Source organism: Dendrobium catenatum, unplaced genomic scaffold (assembly GCF_001605985.2).
Source record: "Dendrobium catenatum unplaced genomic scaffold, ASM160598v2 fragScaff_scaffold_1145, whole genome shotgun sequence".
Taxonomy (NCBI): Eukaryota; Viridiplantae; Streptophyta; class Magnoliopsida; order Asparagales; family Orchidaceae; genus Dendrobium; species Dendrobium catenatum.
Window position 1 is genome coordinate 177006 of NW_021319607.1, and position 9846 is coordinate 186851.

A 9846-nucleotide genomic window follows, 5' to 3' on the forward strand; every position below is an offset into this window, starting at 1 on the left:
GTATGGAAGAATTTTCGTGCAGTAATCTCCCTCAACAAATGAAAGGTTTAGTTAGATTGGACAAGTTGGGTATGCCTTATATTCGTTCTTTTTAGTGCTATAAACCTGTTAATCATTTTGTATTTATTTCTCTATTACTATTGAATATTTTTGCTGCCTGGTGCTGATTTTAATCCCCGCTGGAGGTTGTTTGTCTCTATCAGTTCAGGTGGAATTGCTGGAGGATTTGTCTGGGATGGAAGTTTACATCTCGGGTTTAGCTCTTTCTTTTTACCATTCTCTATTTTTTCCTTATTTTGTTTTTCTGCTTCTATTTTTGCAGGTTGCTTCCACCTTGAGGAAGTTTTTGCCTGAAAGACGGGTATCATTGCTTATCTGTTGATCTTTCTTATTTTTTGGGCGTTTTCTGATCGCCTTAGAATGTTGCTAGGTATTATTGTATTTTGCTTAGATAGGGTTTTTTCGGCCTTTAGGTTTTATTTCCTTTTTGAGTGATTGTAGCTCTTTGAGCATTTGTTGGCTGAAAATCCCTTTAAGGACTTGTAATTTGATTTTATATCAACGCGTAGGCCCCATTGTGGGTTTCCCATAAATATATATATATATATATAGAAGTTGATAGAGTTATGGATTTGTGCAGAGTGCATAATATTTATTTGTTGATTTTAATTGAGCCTTTTATTTCGTTTGATAAGTTAGATGTTACTGTTTCTCGGCTTGATTTTTCTATTAAATTTTCAAGCTGCTCTAATAAAACTTGGATTATGCGGAATAGTTCGGTTACTGTTAATTCTATTATGATTATTTGCAAGTTACTCACTCTCAAATTATTTTCTTTAATCTAAAGTGAAATGCTTCTTTTGTGTCTGTTACTTGCTCTAGGTTGGACCGCCTGCCTCTTTGGGAGCAATTATCAGAATTTGTTGTAATTCTAATGGTCCTAGTGTTTTGGTGGTGATTTTTATACTATCGCTAATGCTACTAAGAGAACCGGGGCATCCTCCCAATCAACGACTTTCTTTGGATGATTTTAATTCTATGATAACTGATTATAACTTATATGACATTGGTTATCCTGGTGGTGTTTTTATGTGGAATAGAGCCGGCCACTATGCGACAAAGACTTGATGGATCCCTTTTAATCGAATTGAATTTTTGATTACTCAATGACTCATGAGGAACATTTAAGTATAACCAAATCTGATCATTCGCCTATTCTTTTGTGTATTAATGCTAATAGTTCATTTGTTCCTTCTGCTTTTAGATTTCAAAATATGTGGTTAATAAATAAGGGTTTTTGAATATGGTTTATATCAATTGGCATACTCCCATTTTTCCTGACAATAACATTAAAGGTATGACTAGATTATGATCTAAGTACAACATGCTGAAGTAGAAGATGAGATGGTGGAATAAATGTGTTTTCAAAAATATCTTTGATAATATTAACGAAGCTAAAAATGATGCTGTTGAGTTGGAAAACAACTATTTGAATGACCCTATTAATGATAACCTTCTTAGCATCAATAAAGCTAAATAACATCTTTTTCAATTATAGAAGCAAGAGGAAACTTTTTGGAGATGGAGAGCGGCCTCCAAATTTATTTTGGAGGGTGATAAGAACACTATTTTGAGGCTATTGCTAATAAGAAAAGTGTTATGAATTATATTCATAAAATTACTATTTCTGATGGTGGTTCTTATGATTTTGAAGATTTGATTTATAATTCTAGGGTTGAGTACTTTTAAGAATATTTTTAATAACAATGTTACTACTATTCTTATATCTAATCCCTCTTATATACCTCACATTATTAGGGAGGATGATAGTCAATTACTTACTCAATGCCCCTATGAGATTGAGATTTGGAAAGATCTCCAAAATTTGTTACTTTTTGATGAGTCATTAATGAAAAAATATTTTAATTTACCTTCAAAATGTCAGTGTTGTTCTAATATTGAGACTATCAATCATATGTTTGTCAATGGTGGTATTGCCAATAGCGTTTAGAGTTTTTTTTTTTTTTTTGGATTTGGCTAACAAGTGTGGTTTTAACTGTAATAGTGATATGGTGACTATTTTACAGTGTTGGCTTAACCCTTCCAATGGCCATTTTTACAACTTAATGGATATTCATATAATTATGTGGATCCTTTGGCTAGAAATGAATCTAAGCATAGAGACATTAAAATGGAGTTTAGGTGTATAATTGCCAAAGTGAAAGACAAAATTTTGCAGTTATACTATGTGAATCTCATAAGGATAAAAAGTTTTATAATTATAACACCCTTGCTTTCGATTTCATTATTTCCACTAGCAGTAGTGGTACTAAGAAGATTGAAAGGATTATGAGGTGGACCACGCCTTCTCCTCCTTTTTTGCAAAATGAATACTGACGGTTATGTTAATTCCTACTCTGCTGGCGCTGATGGGATTATCCGTAATCATCTGGGAAATGTAGTTTCTATTTTTGCTGGTCCTTTAAATTTCTTCAATGTAAATACAACTGATCTTTTTGCCTTAAGATGTGGTAGAGATTGGGTATTGCGAATGTCTTGGTGGAGGTGGATGCCACACTCTTTCTCCACATCATTAATGGTGGTGCTCTTGGTAGCCCTGATAATTTTTTATCTTATTAGACATATTAAATAGTCTCTTAGAAATTTGAATTACTATGCTTCTCATATTGGTCATGAACCTAACTCCTCTGCTGACAGGTTGACTAAATTTTCTTTCTAACTTGTTGCCTTTCTGGATTTTGATGTTCGGAATTTACCTCTCACGATGAGAGGTTTAATTACTCTAGATATGTCTAGACTGCCTAAATTAGAAACGTTTAATGTTTTTTCTTTTGTATGTATTGCCGTTTGGTTCTATCTCTTTTAGATTATTGGCAGCTTATCTTTTCATATTTGTTGATGGGTTGGTTTATTTTCTATCTCATGGTTTGGTTTTGGGGGTTAGGGTGTGGTTGGGTTTATCTCCTTTGTTAGATGTTTTTTTTTTATCTTGTAGGCTATTATTTTTTGGTTGTTTAGTTTCGGTTAGGTTCTTGAGTGGCTTGGCTAGCTGAGTTGTTTTAATGAGTGGTTTATTCTAGGGGTTTTGGTTTTTGGTGGTTTGCATCTGGTTGGTTTTCTTGTGATTGTTATTAGCTAGAATTCTGTTACCCTTTGGGTTGTTCTGTGCTGGTGTCGATTAGAGTATGGTGTTTAATTGGTTTTATCTTTAGATAATTATTATCTTATTAGTATCATAGTCATCTTTTACAATTTTATAACACTAGCTTGAGATGTTTATTTTGTTTTAAAGATACCTTGGAATGGGTCTTTCATCCAATAGTTTACATGATCCTTTTCAGGTTTATAATTTCCTTTTTTATCTTTAATTTTTCATTATGTTTTTGGTGGATGTGCTGAATGTGGTCTTCTATTTTGTGGGTGATGATCAAGACATAATACCTAATGATTATCCAAGATTTAGCTTTATTTTTTGGGCCTATCTTTTGGCAGGGATCTATCGAGCTTCAAGCATATCATTTCATGATCTCCCCTTTTGGGTGATGCTTCCTGGCCTACATAATTCTTTCTATTTTATGTTTTGCTTTACTTTCTTCATGAATGTATTTAGGAGGGATCTTGGGCTCATAAGTTTTTATTTTCTTTTTGCTTGTAGCTCGTGATGCCAGAGCGTACCTTTTTGCCTGTGCCTGATATCAGGTTATGTTTGGGTTGGGTTCCCTACTTGGCCTCTTTGTCCTAATTGATAATGCCATGACATCTAGATTGAGGCCATCTATAGTTCGCATCCTACTTGAACTAAATATTACCAAAAAAATACCTTAATGCAATTTGGTTGGGTCCAAAATTTTTTACTATGTTCAAAGGGTGGCCATGAGTTAATATCCTTCATTTTGTAAGCATTGTAAATGTATTGGTCATGAAAAATTAGTTGTTATTATTTGCATCATCATCTGAGGAAACTGAGAATTGTTATTCAAAATGATAAATCAATTTCACATCTTATTGAACTAGGTGAATTTAGGGATGAGGTTGATTCAAGATTTCCTATTAATCAGGAAGAAAATAATGACATGGTTTTTGTTGAAAAAGTTTGAGGGATTAAATCTGGTTGTGGATATCCTTGTTTAAACTGAAGATAACATTCTTTTTCCTTCTATTGCTAATGTTTATAAGGAGATGAGTGATGATAATGTTGTTGTTAATATCTCTCCTTAAGTTTTTTCCATCATTGATAACTATGTTGACATAAAACCTAAGAAGGAGACTAAAAATGTTATCAAGTCCCCCTCCATTAAAAATCATGGCGTTGGTAAGGATAGCTTGAATATTCTATCTTCTTTTAACACTGCTAAGGGAATTTGTCCATCCGATGCTCAATTGGATCCCTTATATTGAGAGAGCCAGGGTGAGCATTTTCACTCTAATTGGCAAGATGGGGAAATTCACATTGACACTAAAGTTATCCTTGGGTCCATAACATCTGAAAATTTAGTGTATGTTATTCATGATAATTTGGATGATTTTAAAGTTGCGACTGGAAAGAGCCAACATAGGGAAAAAAGAAAAAGAGTCACTCTGTCTCATATTCTAAGTTTGTTATAGCTAAATTGCTTCAAAATCTTTTAAATTATGATTATTAGCATCATTTGGAATATTAGGTGGGGGTTGGTAATATTAAATCTAGATCTCACACTAATAATTTATGTAGAATGCATAATATTTCCTTTCTTGCTTTTCTTGAGCCTATGATTAATGAGTCCAAGCTTTCTTTATGTCAAAAGCAACTTGATTTTGATAAATCTTTGATAATTATAATGGTAAAATTTAGTTGCTTTAAAAGTATAATAATAATCTTTATATTATTAGTGACTTAGGGCAAGTTGTGCATTATTTTGAAATTTTCTTTTCTAGGTTCTATCACTATGCTACCTTTATGAGAGCTATCAGGTTACTGTTATGGAACTTTATTTTATAATTCTAAAGTGGAAAATCTCAGCATAACCTATTTTGATCAAGCTCCTCTTCTATTAAGCATTAGTCAAAGAATTACCCTTAGGATCATTCCTTTAGATTTCAAAATATGTGGTTGCATTCTTCTAATTTCTTTTTGGTAGTGAAGGATAATTTGGAAGCCTCTACTATTTATTTTGAGGGGTCTAATAATCTATTTATTTTTTCCCATAAACATAAAAGATTGAAACAAAAGTTGAGATGCATGGTTGAACAAGCATGTTTTTGGGAATATTTTTGAAAATATTTATAAAGCTGAAAGTGATGTCAATTAATTAAAGGACATTCTCATTAGAAAACCAATGTGATGATAATAAGAGCAATCTCATTTTAGTTAAAAATCTCATTGATCTTCAACTTAGTGAGGAGAATTCTAATGAGAAAAGGCAAAATCTAAGTATATTTCTGAAGGTGATAGGAATACTTGGTATTTTCATGCTCTGGCTTATTCTAAGCATGCTAAGTCTTTTATTAAAAAATTAAGCTTGATTCTAGGTCATGGATTGAGGACCAATAATATATTTGCTATTCGATTGTTAATCATTTTAGTGTTATTCTTGGGGATTACAAGAAGGTGGACAATATTTCTAGACCTCAATTTATTTATGAAATTATTTCTTTAACTGAAAATTTTGCCTTGTCATTTATCCAATCCCTTTTGAAGATGAAAATTTTAAAATTATTATGAAATTTGGAGTATTTTGCTGGCTCTTACGATTTCATTTCATCTTTTTACCATAAGTGTTGAAACATTATTAAATTAAGATGATTTATACAAAGCTATTACAAGTTTTTTTGAAGGGGTTGCTTTAAGTAATTTTTTTTTCAGTACTAATATTTCTCTTATTCCTAAATGTGTTAATCTTGAGAGTTGAAATGATTATGGCCTATCAGTGTTTGCATCAATTTTAATTAAATCATTTATAAAATTTTAGCTTCTAACATGACTTTATTGTTACCTAAGCTTATCTCTATTAATCAAACTGATTTTGTTAAAGGTTGTTGTATATCTGATAATGTCCTTTTGGCTCAGGAGCTTATCCATAACATTAATCCAAAAGTGCAAGGTCATAACCTCATTTTGAGATTAGATATCTTTAAAGCTCATGATAATATCAATTGGGAATTTATTTATAACATTTTGTATCTTTTTGGGTTTAACAACTCTAGTCTCTCTATGATTAAGGGCATTATGGAGAATGTGTGATATTATATGGCTGTCAATAGTAAGTACAATGGTTTTTTTAATATAGGGAAGTGGGTGAGGCAAGGGAATCCTCTTTCTCTTGCTCTTTATGTTATTGATGCTAAGTACTTATCTAGAGGCTTCCACCACCTATTTTTGCAATATCAAAACTTATCCTTTGATATGATAGCTTAAATTTGTCTTTCTATCTTTTATTGATGATATCATTATTTTTTTGCAATGAGGATATTTAAAATGTTAAAGTCATTCATCTTTTTCTTAAAAATTTTGAAAGTGAAAGTAACCTTCATTTCAATAGTAAAATGTGCACTTTTATGTGTGTGTGTGTGTGTGTTGTAGGGGGGGGGCTTGTTAAGTTGGTTTCTATTAATGCCATCAAGAATATCACTGGTTTTTATAATCAATTTCCACCTTTGTATTATTTTGGTACTCCTCTTTATAATGGACATAAGAAGTCCTTTTTATTTCATAAAACTCTTTCTAACATTAAAAGAGACTTGATGCTTGAGTGTTTAAATTACTATCTATGGGTGGTAGATTGATTCTAATTTACAGTGTTTTGTGCTCTTTTCTCATATATATACTTCAAACTATGAATGTAGCTAAGGAGGTCTGCTCCAAGATTGTCAAATTCATTAACATTTTTTGGGGCTCTTCTCAAAATGTTAAGAGGATTCACTGGTCTTCCTAGAACTCCTCTTGTGGTCCTTACTTTGAAAGTGTCTTTAGGTGTAAGAATATATATAGTGGGCGTGATTAAAGGATTCTCCATTTAAATTTGGTGGAATTTTAGGTTGAATATATCCCTTTGGGCTAATTTTATGAATTTTAAGTATTGTAATACCTCTCATCCTACTCAATGTTTTCTCAAGAAAGGGAAATCCAATGTTTGGTATAGACTTTGTAAAATCAAGTGGCGTGGTTAGATTTTTCTTATGTGGGGTATTGGCAATGTGTCTTTCTATTTTTGAAAAAAAAATGATGTTTCCTAAGAAAATTGGATGTCCTGGGCCTATTAATTCTCTTCTTAATACTCATTCTATTTATAATATTGATGGGTATTGATTCAGAGATCATCATTCTAATCATGTCCCCTTGAATATTTGATAACATTTACAACATCATCCTTATTAATTTCAACATGAAGGATCAACCTATTTCTAGTTTATCTAATAATGGGTAATTTAATTTAAAAATGGTTTGGACTTATTTTAGTAATAGAAGAGAGTTGAATGATATCTATCGCAAAATTTGGAACTCCTTTATCCCTAATAACATTTTTGTGTTCACTGGGAGGATTCTAAAAGGTTTCATTTATGTTGATTTAAACCTCAAAGCTAAGGGCCTTTATATCACTTCTAAATGTAAATGCTACTCCCATGTCGAGTATATGGACCATGTGTTCTTAAATGAGCCGATTGCTATCAAAGTTTGGCATATATTGAAGAGAAATTTGAATGTTTGTATGAGAACAAATTTTACTAACTACTTTAATCTTCTCATGGATTGGTTTGGTAGAATTCCTAAAGGGCATGCTATCACTAATATCCCAATATTGGTGTTTGGCTCCTTTGGCAAGAGAGAAACAATTGTAAACATAATGGGATCATGATGAATGCCGATATAATTATTTATAAGCTTAAAGATAAATTTATTCATATGATTTAGGTTACAATTTTGAAGCTTAAGCAATACTAGGGTAATATTTTTATTCAAAGTTTTTTTAATATTATGGATAGTAGTGGTGGTATTTCTTCGCCTTATATTTTTCACTGGATTAAATTATTGTTTAACCAATTTAAGCTTAATATTGATGGCTCGATTTCTAAATCTTTAGCTGATTATGGTGGCCTTATTCATGATTTTCATGGAAACTTTGTGGTGCTTTTTGCTTCTAATATACCTATGTGTAATATTATTTTTGTTGAGATGGAAGCTCTCAGGCAAGGCCTCAATTATTATTTAGATATTCAAATTTTTAATATTTTGGATTGAGTTAAATTTCAAACTTTTGATTTATTTGATTTCTTCCAAAGTTTATAAAAAAGCTACACTTTTACATATTTCAAAGACTTATGTCTATCCTCCCTCTTTTTGATTTTAAGATGATACATATTTACAGGGAAGAAAATTGTGCTGCTGATTGGCTTGCTAAGAAAGGTTCAAATAATTTTAACATTATGAATTTTCATAACTCCTCTACAATTTTTATGATTTAAGGGATGATTTGTCTTGATAGGGTGGGGCCACCTTACATAAGGAAAGTGCATTAGGTGGTTGTTGTTGGTGGTTTTGGTGGCTTGGTCACTTTGACCGATGGTTCTTGTTGACTATTTTTGTTATGTTGCCCCTTTGTACTTTCTTTGTCATTGGAGAGTGTTAAATTTGCTTATTCTTTTTTGAGTTTTCTGGGTTGTTGTTCATTCATTTTGCTATCTATATTTTGGTGGCTGGATGTTATTATATTTTTCTCCTTAATTATTGGTTCCTTTTTACTGTGCTGCCTCTTTGGGTTTTAATTTATTGGTGGTGAGTTTTGGTTTCCCATGGTTTCCCTCATGACCTATTTTGTCTACAGGGTTTTTTTAGATTTTTCTCATGATAATTCATGCATTATTGATTCTTTGTTCAGGGTTCTTGCTTGTTTTGTGTTCTTTTATTCTGTGATAGAGTGTTTTCTATATTCTAAATCTTTATTCCTTGGGCTGGGTGTTGTTTGGAGGTCTCTTGATTTTTTTTTTAGGTTCTTTGGTGTTGATATTGGTCATCCTATCTTTTCCGACCAACCTTCTTGGGTTTTTTGTGTTTCTTTGATTTTTTTAAGAGGTTCTGGCTATATTAGGTAATCTTTTGCCTACTATTCTTAATTCGCATCTCCTTTTTATTTTGTAGACTTTGCAGGTTTTCAATTCTATCTCCTCGATTATTTTTATAACTTCCTCACGCATTGCCTTTTTGGGTGATGGCCTCTGTCATCCTAGTTCTTGCTCATTTTATTTCTTTATTATGTGGATTTTAGTGGGATCTTTGGCTCATTAGGTTTTATTTAAAATTTTGATTGTATCACATCAAGCATAAGTGAGAATTTGATCCATTTTAGAACTTGTAACCTATTTTTGTTAATTAACATGTAAGCCCTTTTGTGGGTCGGGTTTCCTCAGAAAAAAGGAAATTTGCTTATATAAGGCAAAGAATAAAATTAACAAATACAAGATCTACCTATAAGGATTAATTGACCACCTATAACATGGGTAAAATCTTAGATTTGGTGCCTTGGCTCCTGACATGCTTGGCTGATATAAATTGCTCAATATTAACACCTAAACACCATTTTTTGCTACCACTAATTCTATATTTGTCACCAATTTTCCCTACACATGCCTACTATTTTTTTGCATTTAAAAATTGACTTGATGGAGATGAGATTTTTCTTAAATGGGGGATAACTATAATGATGTAGTATATTTTTGATGTAGACCCCAAGTAATAAGGTGGATAAGAAGAAGGTTAAGGCCATTTTTGATGGACCATCACCAAGGTAGTCACTACAGGAAAATCACCCATTTTTGGAGGCTTTTTCCGGCGGAATTTGAGCAGTTTCAGGC